Source organism: Orcinus orca, chromosome 20 (genome assembly GCF_937001465.1).
Source record: "Orcinus orca chromosome 20, mOrcOrc1.1, whole genome shotgun sequence".
NCBI classification, from domain to species: Eukaryota; Metazoa; Chordata; class Mammalia; order Artiodactyla; family Delphinidae; genus Orcinus; species Orcinus orca.
The window spans coordinates 45327096-45347247 of record NC_064578.1 but is presented as its reverse complement, the minus strand read 5'-3'; the positions used below and the strand labels follow the sequence as shown (position 1 = coordinate 45347247).

Here is a 20152-nt window from a genome sequence, read left to right as displayed (position 1 = left end):
AGACTGTCCCACAAACAAGCTCCAGGTACCCGGGCAGAGCCTTAGGCCAGGATGAAGGAACATGAAGGGACCTAAGAAACAGCCAAGGGAGAGGATACTGTCTAGATTTTTTTTTTTAACTTTTGGTTTTGGCCACGCCACACGGCTTACGGGATCTTAGTTCCCTGACAGTGAGAGTGCAGAGTCCTAACCACTGGACCGCTGGGGAAGTCCCCCTGTCTAGATGCACTAAGTTCCCAAACTCGACTGACTGGTCCCTGCAACTCAGCCAACACCACTATCTGCGTCCAGAGCCTGGACGCCAGAATCTTCTGTTCTCCCACTTGCCACGCTACTGGGGTCTCTTGGTGATTCAAGGATCAGACAGCACCCCCTCTCCCAAGCCCCTTGTGGCATCCTGCCAACAAGGGTTGACATCTTCGTTTAGGAATGCCCCACTACCACCTGGACTGCCCCACACCCTGAGGCCCCTTTCTTTACTTGGTCGAGGCCAAAGAAACCAAAGAGGGTGCTCACTAGCAAGAAACCCAGAAACCTAATTATAACACATTCAAAATCTTTATATTACAGGTAAGTACTTATCATGTGTACATAGTTTAATTTCGTGTAACTACCTACACTATACTTTTAGCCTACAGATAAACAGCGCATCCACACATGGGGTGATGGGGCCATTCTGTATCTTAACTGTGGTGGCAGTCACACAACGGCATGCATTTGCCTAAACTCAAAGAACCATAGACCAAAAAGTGAATTTCACTCTGTGTAAAATTTAAAATGGAAATTGAAAAGTTAAAAAAAAAGACTGTGATACACTGATGGATGCTATGAACGAAGATCTTCAAGATACACTACCACTGGGGACAGTGGGAAACATGCTGCAGAAGTGTCATCCAGCACGGCTTCTTTTTTCTCTATGTAAGAAATTAAAATAATGAGCGTGTATTTGGATAAGGAGGAATGTTCACGAGCAGGAAGAAAGGTCCAGCCAGACACCCACCCAACTACTGACTGCAATGACCTCGGAGGGAAGATGTCAGACTGTGGGTGTTGGGAGGGACAGGGAAGGAGTCACACATCTTTCCCTTGGCACTCTTTCAAACAAAAAATTTTTTAAATAATAAAGAGGCTTACATGTATGAGCCGTAAAACTTAAGCAAATGAAAGTCACACGAATCTCAGTACTCAACCTTAGTATGTTCTGGACACTAGTGCTCCTTGAGGGTCCCAGGAGGGCCGAGGTCAAAGACTGTGCATCTGCGGAGAGAAAAAAAACGAGGTTACATCTTTGGCCCGCATGAGCCTTCCTGCTGTAGTATCCACCTGTCATTCACGAAGTCACTCCCTCAACAAATATTTATTGAACGCCTGCTGCGTGCCAGGCACCGAGGGTACACCTGTGACCAAGACAAAGTCGCTGTCCTCAGGGGGCAGACACTCCAACAGGGGAGGGAGACACTGAACAAACGCAATCCTCAGCCAGGGAGCGGCGGCACCTTGATGGAGACTAAGTAGGCTGAGGAGAGCAACGGGCTGCTGCTTCACAGAGAGGTCAGAAGAGGCCTAGGACAGAGACCTGAAGACAGGAGACCACGAATTGGGTGACTATCTGGGAAAGAGCCTTCCAGGCACAGGGACGGCCACTGCACAGGACCTGAGGCAGGAGGGCGGGGGTGGGGGATGGAGAGGGGGGGAGGGGGGGGACATAAGGGCGGGGAGGTGACGGGGCAGATGGAAGCCCATTATAAAGACATTGCCTTCAGACAACTGTGAGCAGAGGAGTGGCAGAGAAAAAGCACTGGCTTGTAACTTTGTATTTTTTTTTTTTTTTTAATTTTTTTTTTTTTTGGCAGTACGCGGGCCTCTCACTGTTGTGGCCTCTCCCGTTGCGGAACACAGGCTCCGGACGCGCAGGCTCAGCGGCCACGGCTCACGGGCCTAGCCGCTCCGCGGCATGTGGGATCTTCCCGGACCGGGGCACGAATCCGTGTCCCCTGCATCGGCAGGCGGACTCTCAACCACTGCGCCACCAGGGAAGCCCCAGTAACTTTGTATTATTAATTTATGTTTTTGGATATTGAGTATGGTTGTGCATATTTGAGTGGGTATTTCATGGATGAATGAATGTCTCCAGGCCAAGAAGCTACTGTCTGCATTGCTCACCATCACATTTTGGTTTAGGCCAGGCACTTACTAAGCCAGGGAGATGAGATCTGAGAGGACAACCTAGAACGTTCCTATACGCTAAACAATGATTCTCACTCCCTATGTGCCAGGCTCCATCCTAGCAGAACGTGCCGACTCATTTCGCTCCCCCAGTAACCCTAGAGGCTGCCCAGCCAGTCAAAAGTACGCTGCAGGTGGGATGAACCCAGGCAGTCTGCCTCCAGTGCCTGCTCCCGACCACCTGGCCAGGCCACATGGTCATGGCGGTCAATGAAGACAGGGCTAACTGCAGGCTGGCAAGGCCTCTCCCCATCCTTCCCCAATGCTGCCATGTCCACATGCCGTCCACATGCCAAGGCCGACCTCAAATGCCAGCCAGCTTCTCCAGGGGACCTCAGAGGAAGGAAACCTAGCAAGCAGCTGGCCTACTTTCCAGAGTCCAGGAATCAGGATAGCTTCAATAATCTTGCCCTTAGGGGTTCTGGAGAAGCCAAAAGGGGTTCTTTACCTTTCTCAGGCCAGGGACCCCTGTTGACAGCCTAGTGAAGAAGGGTTTGGGCTCCTTCTCAGAATCGTGTGTTCAAATGTACAAAATACAATACACAAGATTACAAGGGAAATCGATTATATTCAGATATCAAAGTATCTGTAAAACAGGGCTTCCCTGGTGGCGCAGTGGTTGAGAGTCCGTCTGCCGATGCAGGGGACACGGGTTCGTGCCCCGGTCCGGGAAAATTCCACATGCCACGGAGCGGCTGGGCCTGTGAGCCATGGCCGCTGAGCCTGCGCGTCCGGAGCCTGTGCTCCGCAACAGGAGAGGCCACAACAGTGAGAGGTCTGCGTACTGCAAAAACAAACAAACAAACAAAAAACGAAAGAAAATATCTGTAAAACAAAACCTAACCTGAGATACAGTAATATTTGTGCTTCTTTGTGAATGCTTTAAATTATGAGATCTTAGTGGTGGGTCCAATAACTATAGTAATTTAGAAAGAGATGAGTGTAAACAGTACCTTGTAATATCTACAACAACTGTAATGTGACATGGAAAACGTTGTTTTTTTGTTTTTTGTTTTTTTTGCGGTACGCGGGCCTCTCACTGTTGTGGCCTCTTCCGTTGCGGAGCACAGGCTCCAGATGTGCCGGTCCAGTAGCCATGACTCACGGGTCCAGCCGCTCCATGGCATGTGGGATCTTCCCGGACTGGGGCACGAACCCGTGTCCCCTGCATCGGCAGGCGGACTCTCAACCACTACTCCACCAGGGAAGCCCATGGAAAACGTTCTGATCTCTAGCAGCGACAAAGTCACAGGCGTTGCTGATACAACGTGGTTTTGGGCCCTTGTTCAGAAGGAATGGAAATGCTAAATTTTAGTTAGATGGTAGAGAAAATAAAGATATAATTTTTTTCCCAGTCAACTTCACAATCCTCTAAATTCCATCCAAGGACCCTTCAAGGGTCCATGGACCTGAGATTAAGAACCCCTATGCTAGCCCTGAGACAGGGTAAAGGTGGAGCATGTGCCCAGGGAACGTAACAACTAGGGGGTGTGTGGCAGATTCAGATCCTCGTGAGTTTCGTATGGGAAGGGGTCCTGAGCATTGGTGGTTTTGGTTCATCCTGCATCCATTTCCCTTTCCAGGTCGGCCCTCCGAACCTCATCTTTCTCACTCAGCCCATGGAACTCCTGTGGGAATGACCCAATCCATGGGTTGGTAGGGGAGGGAGTGGTGTCACAAAACCCAGGCCTGGCCAATAAAGCCACCGCATCTCCTCTTCCCCGCCCCCAGCCTCAGACATGGCTCAGGGTGGCCCTGGAACCAAAGCCAGGCTGATTAGGTCCACTAAACAGTCTCAGGACATGTGCTGGGATTACGGGGAAATCTCTGGGGCTGCTAAATTGGTTGCATATATATGTGGAGCTGCCTCAGAGCCTATCTGACCATAAAACCAACAAAGGACTGCAGCCAAGAGATGGAAGAAAACAGGGTCCTGGCAGCCCTGAAGCCATTACACATAGAATGTTCCAGGCTGTGAGTTCAAACATTTCCTTTTATACTTAATGCAGGCTGACCTGAATTTCTATTTGTTCACGCAACCGAATGACTCTCAACTAACATAGAAGGGAAGAAGTGAGTAGGGTTCTTGACAATTCCCAGAGCTTACGACCAAGCCACTTAGGAAAGCATAAAATAAAATTAGAAACAGTTACTATACATTGAATCAGCAAATACAGAAAAACACACACTCTTTGAAAGATCAGAAACAGCACCTTGGGTAGTTGCAATCCCTAAAGCTGGTCTATGAAACACTAACAATTTTGATTTTCAAGATGCTTGGCAGGCCAGGAGGGAACCAGAAGCACCCAGAACATTTTCCTTTATCACCAGACTTCCCATTAAAAAAATTCCTGGGATGATCAGGAGCCCCCTGCAATAAAGCTCCTGTAAAATTGTAATCACTGCCTTTTAAATTGCATCAGAAATTGCTTTTCTGCCACTCATTTTCCCCCCTTTCTTTCTCTAGAGTGATGTTCATGGCTCTTTAAAGGCACATTAGCAGTGACGTGCAGTGCTGCCACGTCCCTCTGAGCTGAGAATCTACTCCCTGTCAAGTGGAGGAAGCTGTGATGTCCATCAGTTTGAGGTCCCTGATACACAGGAGGGGCCGCAGCAGATGCTGAAGGGTTGTAGAAATGGCAGCAAAGGCAGGCTACAGCGCCAGGAATTCAGCCAGGACCCCAGACATCCCAGAGTCCCTCTTACACCACCTGGGAAGGGAAGATGCCCTTGGAATTGCTTCAGCAACTCCAGCACCTACCAGAGCAACAGCCCTCGCTCATCTGTCACATAAGTCACAGTCACAGGGCTGCACACCTCGCTTCCCAGGGTGTATACCAAGAAGTAGAAGCCAAGATGAGAGAACCTGGGAGTGAGAGCGGGTCCGGCCCTGACTCGTAGCCTGATGGTTCCTCCCCTCAGCCACAGTGATTGGCTCTGGGAGAGACACATGATCCAAGCAAGGCCAATCAGAGTTGGCCCTGGAAATTTTGCTGGATTACTGGGGGAAAGAAACGGGTGTAAGGCAGGGGCTATTGAAGGCTTCTTTGCCACCTGAGGGAGGGGATGGACACCTAAGAATAAAGTCAAAGGTGAAAGAAGCAGAATCCAGCAGTGGGGAAGGGTGTATTCCTGACAAGAATACCTGAGTGCAGACTCCAGTCAGGCTAGCTCTGAGATTTCAGGTCCCAGAGCCATTAACTTCCCTTTGCAGTTTAAGACAGTTTGAGTTGGGGAGATTCTGTCATTTACAACAGAAATAACTGACTGATAGAACTGGAAGGGACCTCAGAAATCAATACAGCGCTCCTTCATGTTCCAGTGAATACAATCCTTGTGAGAAGCTGACAAAACAAAACTATGGCGTGTCTCTCCAGGAAACACACACACACACACACACACACACACACACACACACACACAACTATTTCAAGGATGTCAAAGATCTCTGAAGCCTCTGTTCATAGGAACTGGGTAAAGAACTCTTCAATCTAGTCTGATCTGCCCACTTGACAGATAAGAAAACTGAGGTTCAGAATGCTGAGATGACTTGCTTGGGGCCCAGGGCCAGCTGGAGGCAAAGCCAGGCCTCCCTAGAGTCCCAGGAGGTTTCACCTTGAACTCCTCTGAGTACGGTCCCTGGGGAGACAGCAGAGGGTAAGGGGGATAGCGGGCGAGGCTCCAGGCCTCTGCACCCCCATTCACCTACAGCAGCTCCACTTTTTTCTGTTTTTAAAAATGGGCTTTCAGGGAAGTGTCTGACAAAAGTTCCATTACTCCACAAACAACATCCTGAAAACCAATCGCTTATATCCCATTTCAAAGTATTTACATGTTAATGACCTTGGTTTCCAGCCTCGCTGAAATCCTGTGAAGCCGGCATTATTGCATGCCATGGCTCCGGGCGAGGTGCTTCTGCAGGGCCAGCCAGCCAGCCAGGGCGCTGCTCTCCCGACCCCAAGGCAGTCTCAGCCCGTGCACCTGGGCCTTCCTGTTCCTGCACTCCTTCCCTCGTATTTCATCTCAACTCACATGGAAAAGACCATCCATTCGCACCTCACCACGAAGACCAAGGAAGGAAGAAGGGGTGGCTAATCTGACTGGCCAGAGCCTGTGACTGTTGCTGGCACCCGCTTTTCCAGTGCACAGAATTAGTAGCCCCAAAGACTGGGACCAGGGCTACTAGCTCTTTTCTCTCCCTGCGCCCAGAGACGGCAGCTTTCTCTTCTGCTTTCTGTCTCGGAACAGGACACACCCCCTGGGCGCCCAACCTCTAAGAGGGCCTGGCCACATGCACCCCTCCTGACCAAGCGGTGATGGGGGCGGCCAGGTGTCTAAGTGGCTGATCTAGGCATTCAGATTTGAGCTGAAGGAGAAGCAAGCCCACAGGGGCCTTCTGCTACAAGTTGCATTCTCCTTTTTAGACTTTACCAGAGATTCACATTGCGGCATCGGGGACCTACTCCCCTACTAATAAAGTGGTTCAGTCGTCCTTCATTTAGAGAAGATTCCCATTATACCCATCCCCATCCTGTCTTTGAAACAGTGACTTAGGAAAATCTCCATTCATTTAACTGCCTCTACCCACCTGCCAACAAAGAAACGTTGCTTTGTGAAGAGAGGACTTTGCCTTGGGAAAATCTAAGCCCTCAATCACTATCCTGTATGACAGCTGCTGGGATCACCTTGTAATTAATCATGTTTTCTCTTATGACCTATATTCTATTAATAACATACACTAACGATTCAGCACTGGTTCTTTCACTGACTGATTCAGTCCACAAATGTGACTAAGGCTGTATTGCTGACTACGAGGGTCTTACATCCCCACCTTCTGTCCTCTCCCCAGCCCCTCCCCTCCCACAAGGGAAGCATCATGGTAATGGGCTCTGAACACGGGGCTCTGAGGACTTCACTGTGCCGGAGGGTCTAATGGCTGCCCTGCCTCCAGCCCAGCCCAAGTAACTCTGCGGTACAGTGGCACACGACAGACCCCTGCAGAGAAACTGCTCAGGAAAAGCATCAATGCATGACCATCTCATGCACAGCAGATTGGCCAAAACATCAGAGTCTCACACCGCCAAACGTACTGAAGTTATGGAATAAGGAGAAGTCACTGCAGGTGGGAGTGTACACTGGAACAGACATCTTCATAACAGTTTGACAATTTCTTGTCAAGAGAAAGAGACGGTGACCTCAGTGACATGCTTCGCCTTCCCAGCTGACTGGGGTCTGGGATTCCCTGCCAAGTTCCCAGACCCACGTGGCCTTGCAAATTCTCATTCTGGCTTGAAGCACGAGGTTTTTGCTTTGATTTTGCTACATGCCAGGCACTGTTTTCAAGTTAACTAGCAACTCATTTAACCATCATAACAACCCTGTGGAGTCGGGTCTACCAGCATTCCCCACTTTTAACAGACCAGAAAACTGCTGCGCAGAGTGGGGCACCTACCCAAGATCCCACAGCCAAGTAGGTGGCACAGCCAGGAAGGATTCGAACTCAGTGCGTCTGGCTCCGGAACTACCAACAATGCCACTTCCCAAACACAGAGTTAAGAAGAAAGGCTCAGCCTTGAGCCCCATCTCATTCTACATTCAGACATTGTTTTCAGATGGATCCAAGACCTAAATGCTTCAGGAAAATACGAGTGTATCTAGACAATGCAGAAGCATATCTTCACATTGGGGTAAGCGAAGGTTTCTCATTCAGGGAATCTGGGAAAGTGTTTGTTCTCTTCACAAAGAGGGTCAGACTCATCCACACAGTCCTCTGCCTCTTCGTCAGTCTGCCTTTTTCCAGCTTGGAATGTGGACATGACACCAGGATTTGAGAGGGTCCCTCTTGTCCCCAGAACACTACTCAGAATAGAAGGGCTCAACTCTCAGGGTCCCCCGGCCCACTGGGGAAGGGGGGTGCAGCAGCCGTCTTGTGGCCATGAGGGGGCAAGAGAGTCAGAGCAGCACTGGCATTCACTCTGCCAAGCCATTGAGCCACATTATCTCCCTCCAGATGCTATAAGACACAAACAACCTCCAATGTGTTAAAGTGACAATGCCACCTGTGTAGTCTGATACTTGCAGCCAAATGCACTCCTAACCGAAACACCTGCTACCTCCAGACTCCAGCGGCCACGTGCTGTGCCATCACCCCAGAGAGTCTGCAAACAGCCACTAACAGGGACCTGAAGGTGTCTCGAAAAGACTCAACTCAGAGGTCAACTTTGGGAATCAAAAATTTCCACCAAGCATGGCTGATCAGAGGCATCCAGAAAGATGACTTGGTGCCTGAATTAATTCTCAGAGGACCTGAAACGGAGACAGCCTTCTTTCACCCCACAGACCTCTAAGAGCAGTCAGGTAGACCATGATTTTAAAGGCCAAGCCCAGCCCACTGGCACAACTGCTTTGTGGTCTGCTGGCCGCAGGCTCAGGGGCCGGGGAAATCCTGCATAGCTTGTGGATCCTTTTTCCTCCTGTCACCAGGCATTTGCTGGATGTGCCAAGAGTTAAGCCCCTTCCTGCACTCCTATAAAACCAGTCTGTCAGTGTGGCTTCAACTGCCAAGTGCTTTTCCACAAAGCACTCTCTAGACCTCAGCTCATCAGATGGGAGACAGAATGCTGGTCAATCTACCAAAATAGGTCAGGCTTTATTTTTAATCCTCTTATTCATTATATATATTGAAAGGGAAGAATGAACAAAAACAACATTATTAACAGCGAGAATGTCTAGGGTTACTTAACCTCTCTGTGCCTCAGTTTCCTCATCTGTAAAATGGAGATGAGGATGAAGTAAATGACTCCATGAAAAATGTTTAGAGCAGGATTTAGCATGTAGTAAGGGTTCAACAAAGGTGAGCTACCATCATTCTTATTGCTGGCGACATGGTCAGTTTTTTCGACTGAAGGCCCTTGAGGGGCTTCAAAACCTCACCCTCTGGTCAGCCTGACCGAAAAAGTCACTGCTCTGATTCTGGCCACTTGGGGAAGGAGGAGGCTTGAAGGCCCAGGCCAATGGGCAGAAGCTGGCTGCCATGGCCCAGGGTACCAGGGGCAGGAAGCAGACCTGCTGGTGCTAGCTGCCCAGCCAGTAGCCATTCTCCCCCTTCTTCTTGGGATGCTTAGCTAAGACTACATCTCCCAAACTCCCCTGCAGCTAGGGATGGTCAACAAGAGGTAGGCAGACATTGTTGTGGGACTTCAAGGAAAATTCCTCACCAAGAACAAAGAGCTGGACTACACTTTTGTGCCCGTTCCCTACCCCGATTCCCACCTGGACTACAGACTCACTGGCTGGACTCCGGCAGTCACAGTGGACCATGAAGCCACCTTAAGGTTGAAAGCTTCGTGCTAGCAATGGTTAAGCAGAAAGACAGAAGGATCTTGCTTTACCTGAGGACTGTGGAGCTGCCAGCCCAGCCCCAGACTGCAGATCTCAGGACATTTTACTCACAAGAGAAACCACCTTCCATTGAGTTTACACCATTGTTACTTCTGATCTCTCCTACTGGCAGCCACATGCACTTTCAAATGATACCGTGGACTTACACAGCAGATGACCAACGGAGCAGTGTTTTACACCGCAGAAATCCTTCCAGCAACCTGCCACTATTTAAAGTAGAGAGCTAGATACAGCAAGTAGAAAGCTAGATATAGAATTTCCCACAGAACAGGGTTACAATCATTTTGCCTTAGGAGGAGGTAAAATGAGAACAAGATGAGATACACTGAGTCATTCATCCAGCAACTATTAAGCAGTACCCTGCGCTGGGCACTGTGCAAGGCAGGGCGGTAGACACAGTGAACAAAAGCAGATAGAGTCCACGCCCTTACAAAATGCACAGTCCAGAACAGGGGACAGAAGATAAACAAACAGGGAAACAAATATATTCATAAGTACAAACGGTAAGAAATACTATGTAGGAAACCAGAGTGAGTTTCAACACAGAACTGAAGAGAAAGGAGAAGGAAGCCATGTGGAGAATGGAAGTAAGAATATCCCAGAATGTCCATCAAATGGAGAATGGATAAACAACACACAGCACACCCATACAGTGGAATACTGTTCAGCTATAAAAAGAAGGAAGTACTGATTTGTGTACAACATGGATGAACACTGAAAACATCATGCTGAGTGAAAGAGGCCAGTCACAAAAGACCACACATTATAGGATTCCATTTATATTAAATGTCTGGAATAGGCAAATCCAGAGAGACAGAAAGTAGAGTAGTGGTTGCCAGGGGCTGGAGGAGGGGGACACAGAAGGAGAGTAACTGCTAGTGGGTACACGGTGTCTTTCTGGGTTGATGAAAATGTACCGGAATTAGATACTGGTGATGGCTGCACAATCTTATGAAAACACTAAAAACCACTGAAATGTAGACTTTAAAAGGGTGAATTTTATGGTATGTGAATTATTTCACAATTAAAAGACACTCAAAGGGCTACCCAGACCGAATTACTGGATTGGTAATAAAGTCTCTAATGAAAGTTAAAAAAAAAAACAAAACAGAATATTCCAGGAGATGGAGGAGGATGGAGGAAATCTGTTAAAGAAACTTATAGGAGGCCCTCTTGCCTAGATTGCTGTGGAGAGGGAGGGAGGGGTGCTAGGAGATGTGGCAGAAGCTCGCGGGCTGTGTGAGCCACAGTCGGCCATATGCTCTTTATTCTAAGTATGACGGGGAGGAGGAGAATGATGTGTTCTGACTGACATTTTTGAAAGACCCTTCTGGCTGTTGCACAGAGACTGTCGGGCTTGAAAAGAAGCAGGGAGATCAGTGAAGTGGCTGCTGTGACACCCAAGGAGAGATGGTGGTGGCTGGGAGCGGTGGGGGGAGGGCAACAGAATGGAAAGGAGGAGGCTGGTGAAGATCTGTTTCAGGTCAAGGACAAACAAGCCTTGCTGATGGACTGGCCGTCGGGGGTGAGGCAGAAAAGGGAGATTCGAGAGTGATCTTCACACGGTCTTATGAGTTTTCCCAAAGTGGTTTTCTGCCAGATTCAAATTGTACACAGCACAATAAGGGCAGATCAGCAAATGCCTGTTAAATGAATTTCAATAAATGACCAGTCACTGCCTAATTTTCTGTAGGGCATATTTTTGTATTTTCAATAAAGATATGAATTCTCTCTCTCCGTGTGTGTGCACACACACACACACACACATATTCTCTCTCTCTCTCCATGTAATATCCTTAATTGTACCTGTTTCTCTCCCATCCACGGGTAGATAGTGGTCCACTAGACACCATCAACTACCCAAACCAGAAACCGGGGAATATTCATACACACACACACACACACACACACACACACACACACACACACACGCGCGCGCGCAAGATAAAGCCTTGGCGTCACTAACAACCAGGTCCTTCCTTCTCTGAGGGGGGCAGAGAAATAGATTAGCCAGTGAGAACTGAGCTCTCACTTCTGATGAATGACCAGTAGGAGAGGAAACAGAGGAAGAGATGCTGCTCCAGAGATAGGAAGTGTTCTTTCTTTTCGGTGGTGGTGAAAGGGTAAGGAACATGGTCAAGAGTGGGGAGAAAGCACTGTGAATAAACGTGGTCTAGCCGAGGGGAGAAGCCTCAGTCTGAGAACAGCTACTGCAAGTGAAGCCCAGCAGGAGACAAGTTATGACTCAAAGGGGTCATGAGCCCCTGCCCCACTGACAGCCACATCCATACTGAGGGGAACGCCAGAACCCTGGAGGAATGCATCCTTATCCGGGGCCTAGGAGCAGGAAAGGGGAAGGGAAGCCGAGCTTCACAGAGAACAACTCCAGGGCCACCACGACGACAGACCACAGCGCAAATAGAGCCCCAGGAGTGGCGAGACGCAGTGGTCCTGTGGGTGTGTGTCCACCCAACACCTTCCTTCCAGGTCCACTCTCCCCGGCAATAGGGCTCGTCCATTTTAGGAGCGGGATGTGAGAAGCATCCCACTGGGTGGCTCTGTGTGGTGGGCTGCGGGTGCCGCCTGCCCTGTGCAGCTTCCTCGGGACCTGACCTGATGCCTCGACTTCAGCGTTTCTGTAATTCCTCTGCCTTATTCTCACAAGGGGCAGACTTGGTGGCGCTGCATGCTTCACACAGCTGGCCAAACTCTGTCCTTATTTCATTCCACCAAATGCCTGGGAAGTAGGTCAAAATAGCCTGTCACAGTCAGTTAGAAGTGACTTCTCACCACGCACCACATTAGCCCCTCCTAGGCTGACAGAGGTCCAGGGGAGCCTTTCCCAACACCGACGTCATGGGCTCTCCACCTGTGGGCCGGATACCCTCCCAAGGGGGCCTCTAGTGTTGTCCAACGTGTGAAGTTTGTTTTGACCACAACTGAGGACACTGCAAAGTCTCCCAGACAGAGTGCTGGGCCGTGTGATGCAGAAGAGCATGAGTACTATACCCACCACTCCAGCACAACCAACAGACTTTCGCCACTGCATTTTACATAATCAGGACCACATCACATTGACTTCTTGGAATCTTGCTTTCCCTCGGCTGCATCACAGAAACGCCTCCAAATCAACTGGTAGTGCTCTTACCCACTCTCTTCAGCAGCTGATATTCCATAGTGTGGAGGTACCATATGTTACCAATCATTCCCTGAAAAATGGGCATTCATTTTACTTCCAGGGTTTCACTTTGTTTTTTGTTTGGCCACTGCAAAGAATGCTGTGGTAAATAACCTTTTGTACTGGGGCCATTTTTTTCTGTAGGGTAGGTTCTCAGGCGTGGTGGTTCTGCATCAAAGGCTACTTATGGAGTATTACATAGCTACGTTAGAGAATGGCTTCCAAGATCAAAGGATAGAACTGTATGTATAATATGCGCTTGTTTCGGTACTGAGTATCTCTGGAAGAATACAGATGAAATGGGTGTCCTCACGGGAGGGTAACTGGGTGACAGTGGACAGGGGAGGGAGACTTAATTTTCACTGTACATGGTTTTTTGTGTCATCTGACTGCTTTACCACGTGCATGGACTGCTCATTCAAAAATAAACAAGATTTCTTTTTTAGGCTGTCTTCTAAAAAGGTTGCGATGAGTCACATGTCCTCCGGCAACTTGGGAGAATACTCAGTTGAGCTCATTAATGCCCTATATTTTCTCCTTCAAGGTTGTCCCCCCACCCCCTGTTTTTTTGACCTACTGCAAGCTCAAACGTCAAATTTCACCTGCTCACGATAGCCACAATGCATCCAATTCTACAACCCTTGGGCAGACAGAAAGCAAACTGCCAGAGATATTAATTTTGACAAGTCAGCCTGGCTGGCACCTCCCAACAGCACAAGAGAGAAACCCAAGCCAGGGTGGGAGCTGGTCTTCAGTGACCCAAGGGAACCAATGGCAAAAACAGAAGCAGGGCGCTCTCTGCTCATGTGCTTGCAGGTCACGCTGTTTTAAACTCCTGCTGGCTGAGCTGCCTCATGAGCTGAGTGGGCCTAGAGCCCCCAAACGCCCAAAGCCTCTGAGAAAGGGCAAGGGAGGCCGGCAGGAGCAGCTACTGCCCGTAGGCCCTGTATTCTCAAGAACAAGGCCAGGGATGAGAAACAGGAGGGAACGGGGGGATGAGGAACACGCAAGAATCCAGCTCAGACAAACAAGAGGTCTTCTTGCTCACTTCCTACAGGCCCGTCAGCCTCCAGGGCCGGCCCAGAACCAAAGGCCTCACCGGCCACTGTTTTTAAGCCCCACTGTGGCTCACGCTACAGGACGACAAAGCTGAGCCAGTACAGAGAGGCAGGGCCCCCGAGCATGGCAGCAACGCCAACAGAACACACCTGCTGCGGCAACGCTGGCTGGAGCTCTGGACTAACCTGCAGCGGGGAGGGGACTGGACATGGCCAGAGGAGAAAGCAACTCAGGGAAGGTGCGGGATGGGAGAGCATGAAAAAACATCTCAAAATCAGCAGCGGGTCCACACGATTCAGGTGGTGGATTGAGGCCGTGTGCTACTGTTCTGCAGCCTACACTCTGGCACGAGCTGAGCCAGGTGTGGGGGAGGCCCCAGGCTTAGTTCTAATGGTTCCCACTACCTGGAATGCACTTGCCCTTGATCCTTCGAGACTCAGCTCATCAAGGATGTGTGCATATGAGTGCTGGCTGGAGAGGCCTCTGTGAGCAGGGAGAATGAGAGATGACCTGAGTGAGCATCAGCAGGGAAGGGCCAACAAAGTGCGATGCAGACACACAACGGAATCCTTTATGTCTCTCCTTCCCTTATCCTCTGTGACAGGTCTATGAGCAAGTCCTGCTGCCACTACCTCCAAAATAGATCCTGAATCCATTTCCTTTCTCCTTCTTTGTAGGCCAAGCTGCCAGCACCATCTTTCACCTGGACAACTCCATGACATCCCCCACTGGTCTCCCTGAGTCCACTCTTGTCTTCCTAGCTTCTACTCTCCACACACAGAGGGATCAAATAAAACAGGGATCATATCAGATCGCCTTCCTGCTTAAAATTCTTCAACACCTCTAGGAGCTCGTCCCCTTCTACTTTATCCCTCACCCAAATGCTCCCATCACACTGGCCTTTTTTGCCTTCTAAGCTTATTCCTACCCCAGGGCCTCTGCACATTTTGCCCTAGCTATTCTCCAGATCTGCCAGTCAGGTCTCCCTGTGACTGTAGACAGTAATGAGTAGACATGAAAGCTAACTACATGCAACGACATGGACATCTCACAGATGTAATGTTGAACAGAAAGGCCAGACACAAAGGAGCATCTACATAAAGTATGACTGCATTTACACAAAGTTCAAAGTGGTTTTGCTTGGAAGGTAGGAGTGACTCGGAGAGAGTAGGAAAGGGACTTCTGGGGCCTGGAAATATTGCTTTTAGAGCTGGTTACAGGAGTGTGTCGTTTGTTAAAGTTCTTCTAGCTACATACACTTTTAATATGTGCCCTTGTCTTTTTCTGGATGTATATTACAGTTTAATAAAAAGTTTAAAGAATTAAAACATTTTGGCAGCCCGTAATCTTTCCTATGATTTGGGAATTTCTTACCTATCATCCTTTGTAGGAGGACGGGCCTGCCTCTCAAGGTAAAATATTATGAAGGCTGGGAACTGACTCTTACTGCCTTCCTTGCAGCCAGGCCACGGGCACAGGATCTGGGCTCTCCTCAGCAGATGCACCCTTCCTCCACGGCTTAAATTTGCCTGCAGAAGCAGGGCTTATTCACCTTGGTGTCTGGAACCCAGAGCTGCAGCCTGGCACATGGGAGAGTCTCACTGAGGCCTGATGAGCAAAACCAACCCCCCTTCCCATCCCCTACCCGCCCCCCGACCCAGCACCATAATGACAGGATCCAACGATTCATTCTTTCAAGAAATGTTTACTGAGTGTCTATTTGGTGCCAGGCACTGTGCTAGGCACCAGGGATTCAGGTGAATAGGACACTGGAGCTGATAATTCTAGTAGGGAAGCTGAACAATAAACAAAATAAGTAAAAGATATAACATGTTAGGTAAGTGCTATAGAGAAAAACAGAGAAGGGAGATAAGGACCTCCCTGAGAAGACAATGTATGAACAAAGGTTTGAAGGATGTAAGGGAGTGAACCACGTGGGTATGAGAGAAGAGCCTTCCTAGTAGCAGGAAGAGCCAGTGCAAGGGTCCTGGGGCAGGCACATACCCTGGTGCCATGTAAGGAGCAGAGCAAGTGAGGAGAGGAGTGGGAGGTAATGGAGGCAGATCGCGTGGGGTCTGGTTGGGGATGGTGAGGACTTTGGCTTTTACTCTGGGTAACAGGGAGCCATGGAGGGTTCCCAGGAGAGGAGGGACAGATCTGATTGGGTGGTAACAGGGTTCCTCTGGATGCTATCTAACCCGCTCCCCTGCCCAACATGGAAACCAATCTCGAAGAGAAACAGAAGTTTGCTCATTTGTGTGGCAAATGTCTATGAGAAATAAACAAGCAGAAGGCTCTCCACCCACTTCCTCCAGCCCATCAAGGCCTCATGCTGGCCAGCAGGGCTTTGCAACATGATTAACAATCCATATCACACTGTAGGAAATCAGACCCTCTTCCACCGGCCACTGGGAGAATCCCAAAAGCAGACGGGGAAGCAGTAGGCCACGTGGCTGTGAGAATGCCTTCATGGTGGTCAGCGAGAGCCAGCATCAAATCCCAGCTCTGGCTCTTAGCAGCTGGGTGACCCATTACTCATTACTAGACCTTTCTGAGTCCAAGCCTGCTTACCAGTAAAGGGGGGGAGGGTAATTTCCACCCCTGAACAGGCCTGTTGGGAGGGTTAAATGAGGTAACAGGGATCAAGGGACTGGAAAAATGCCTGGCACAGAGGGAGCCCTAAAAGATGTCAGCAAAACTGTTATAACTGAAACAATGAAGAAATAATAAGTCTGACGACATCCCTTGGCCAAACTGGACTCTGATAATATCAAGCATAGGGCTGAAGTGAAGGGTCCTCCAGAGGAGAGAGGCCATCAGGTCGGAAGTTTCTCTGTCCCTCTACCTATTCTCCATGGCATCGCTGCCCGGAACAAGCATCATGCAAGCCAGAGAGGAGAGACGGTCCCTAAAGACTCGGGAAGTGGGCATCAAATGAGAACAGTAAAGGCACGTTTATCAGTGCTTCATAGGCAGTGTCCCCCTGCCCCCCTGAAGAGACCCCGGCCTGCATCCGTGTCTCTCTCTCAAGGTGACTCTGAAAAGGAAATGTAAGTAAAGGGAGAATTTTAGCCACATAAAAGGCAGTCTAGGGCAACTTCTTGCCTCTTCACCCAGTCAGAAGAACAGTGGGTCCATAGCTTGTTCGGTGCAAGAAGGGCAAGGCCTCTGGGGGCCTCAGGTCCGCATCTACCATGGGGGTAATTTTCACTATAGGCTCGTTCACATTCATTCAGCACATACTTATTAAGCACCCACTATGGGCCAGACACTGCTCTAAATGCTGAGATATAGCAAGGAATGAAACCATGATCGCTGCCCTCAGAGCTCAGGAGGATGGCACAGGAAGCAAACAAACGTATGACAGCAGAAGGTGACAAGGGCTATGAAGGAAAATAGAGCAGGGACCGTTCTAGACGGGGTGCTCAGGAAGGCCTCTCTGAGGTAGCGTCTCAGCCATTCAAGCCGAGACCCGAATAAAGTAGTGAAATTATATGTACATACATAGCCATACAAACACATCATCTTGGATATGGCTGGCTGTCTGTATGTATAATATACACACATGCATAGAGCCAAGAACACAGCCCCTGCTATGGAAACCTAAGGTATCTAGTTTGATAGTGATGCGTGCTCTAGGGCTGCCTGGGATTGGAATCTTCATAAAACCTACACTCTTCCCCCAGGTTCCAATATGCCTTTCCCAACTGAGGATTACTTGTAAAAGGTGTTCCTTTTCCTTCCCTTTTTCATACTTGGCGGTGAACCACAGACACAGAAGGCGCTCCGATCAGGACCCCACCCCCCTGCAAAGCTGCACAGTGCTCCACTGTACAGATGAGCCTCACTGATTCATCCAGTCCCCTCGCAGTGCTGGACATGTAGGACAGTTCCCAGCTTCTGCTCTGCCAAACGGTACTGTAATGAACTACCTTGGACACACATCACGTCTCACACTCAGGAATATGTGTAGGCAAAAATTCCTCAAAGTGGGCTTCCCTGGTGGCGCAGTGGTTGAGAGTCCGCCTGCAGATATAGGGGACGCGGGTTCGTGCCCCAGTCCAGGAAGATCCCACATGCCATGGAGCGGCTGGGCCCGTGAGCCATGGCCGCTGAGCCTGCACGTCCGGAGCCTGTGCTCCGCAACGGGAGAGGCCACAACAGTGAGAGGCCCATGTACCACAAAAAAAAAAAAAAAAAATCCCTCAAAGTGGGAGTGCTGGGGCAAAGGGAGGGTTGTGCAAAGGCCGTGCTGACATTGCCCAAGTCCCTCCAAAGTGATGGTCCTGCTTTCACCCCCAGCACTGGACAAGCCTGCCTGCTTCCCCACACCACTGCCAGCATCTCACCTGTTGCTCCTACCCTTCGGAGAAGTGAAAACTATTATCTCAGCATGACTTAAACCGGCATTTCTACTATTATACACCATGTTGAATATATATAGAATACACACATAGAATGTATAGAAATACATATTGTGGTATTGTGATTTATAGTAAGAAATATTGTTGGTCTTTGTTTCTGGCACAGAGCTCCTAAAACCCTGGTAATTTCCTAAGTGATAAGAGCAAAGGGAATCTTTTGTTTTGCATTATTTGGTCTTTTGTCTTAAATTCCTAAAATAGCTTCAGAGTGATAAAGGTGAAAGGAGTGTCCTGTTAATTCAGAACAAGCCCCTTTCAACCACACCAGAGTTTGTGAAGGGGTTGATTAATGGAAAGGCCCCTAGGGTAACCTAAGGATAGGGGCATGCGGGGTGGTGCCTGGCTGCCAGGAGGACCAACCTGGAATAGTGGGTTGGAACTTTCAGCCCCATCCCTCGACCTGTGAGGACGGGAGAGGGACTGGAGATTGAGTTCAATTGCCATAATCAATCATGTCTCTGTAATGAAGCCTCCAGAAAAAACCTGAAAGGATGAGGTTGGGAGAGCTTCCGTGCTGGCAGACCCATGGAGGTGCAGGGAGAGTGGCACCCTCGAGAGGGCCCGGAAGCTCCATGCCCCTTCCCATAACGCCCTGTGCATCTTCTCCTGGCTGTTCCTGAATTACGTCCTTTTTAACAAACCCGCAATCTAGTAAGTGAATGTCTTCCTGAGTTCTGTGGCTAGCCGCTGAAGCAAATGAACTGAACCCAAAGGAGGGGGCTGTGGGAACCTCCGATGTACAGGTGGTGGGTCAGAAGCACAGGTGAGGAGATTGGGGGTGAGGGGACACCTTGTAGGACTGAGCCCATAGCCTGTGGGGTCTGATGCTATAGAGAGTGTCAGAATCGACTTAGTCGCTTGATGTGGAAACCCCACCCCTTTGGTGTCAGAAATGAAGTAGTGCTGCAATAGTGTGTGAGTCAAGGGCACACACAGGAGAAGTGTGTCTTTCCCTTACACATATACACAGCACGCTGGTGTGTGACTCGATCCCACCAAAAATGGCTGATGGGTAAACGGTGGGCTCTTACCACCTCCTACCTGTGTGGTCTTGGTCAAGTGACTAGAGCTCTCTAGGACTGTGTCACCATCAGTGCAGGGAGACTGGATAGCGGGTACACAGTCTGGGCTGGCATCCCAGCTTTGCCACTTCCTAGCTGAGTGATCAGGGCAAGGTCACTGTGCACCATTTCCTGACTGTGAAGTTGGGATGATGGCAATACTGGCCTCAGGGCGCTGTTGTCAGGATTCAATGAGATGACACAGGTAAGGGACTCGGGACAGTGGCTGACATGGCTCAATCAATGACTGTCATCATCATTACGTTCTGTTAAATGTGAGTAACCATTTAAAGGTTTTGTAGGTAAAAGAGCTTAGTACAGTGCCTATTAGGAAGCAGCCACTCAAAAGCCAGCTACTGTTAATTATGTTACTATTATGGCCTCATTCATTCCCTCAGCAAAACTTAGTAAGGCATATCTTTGACGGAAGGGGTTACACCTTTAACCAAACAGATCTGATCGCTGCCTTTATGGAGCTGACATCACCGAGAGGATGAAAGGCCCTGAATATGCAAGCTGAGTAGTTCAGGGCAGAAGAGTGGGGTGTGCGGTCAGGGCAGGCCCCCTGAAGAGATGTCTCAGGGGAGATCTGAAAGAGGAGTGGCACGGGTAGGCCATAATGGGGGTGGGGTGTGGGGAGCAAGACAGGGGAGAAGAGGAAGCACTCCAGGGATAGGGAACAAATGCCATGCGTTGAAGGAACCGAAAGCATGGCCAGGTGGCTGGAGGGCCATGAGTGCGCTGCAGGATGAGGCTGGGGACCAGCGGCCGGCAGCCAGCGGGGGCCGTAGCATGCTCGGCCT

The 20152-nt window shown here is 49.5% G+C and overlaps 1 protein-coding gene across 15 annotated transcripts in view; it reads right to left on the bottom strand.

The window, feature by feature from the left end:
• SIPA1L3 (signal induced proliferation associated 1 like 3) overlaps positions 1 to 20152 on the bottom strand; it is a 237901-nt gene that overhangs the window by 140624 nt on the left and 77125 nt on the right. For 14 of the 15 annotated variants that reach the window (XR_004479297.2, XR_004479296.2, XR_004479295.2 and 11 more), the window contains one exon: positions 1191 to 1257. The gene's annotated coding sequence lies outside the window, so the exon portion shown is untranslated. Of the gene's footprint in view, positions 1 to 1134; positions 1258 to 20152 lie in introns of all 15 variants that reach the window. The other variant, XM_033413794.2, reaches the window with a different exon arrangement.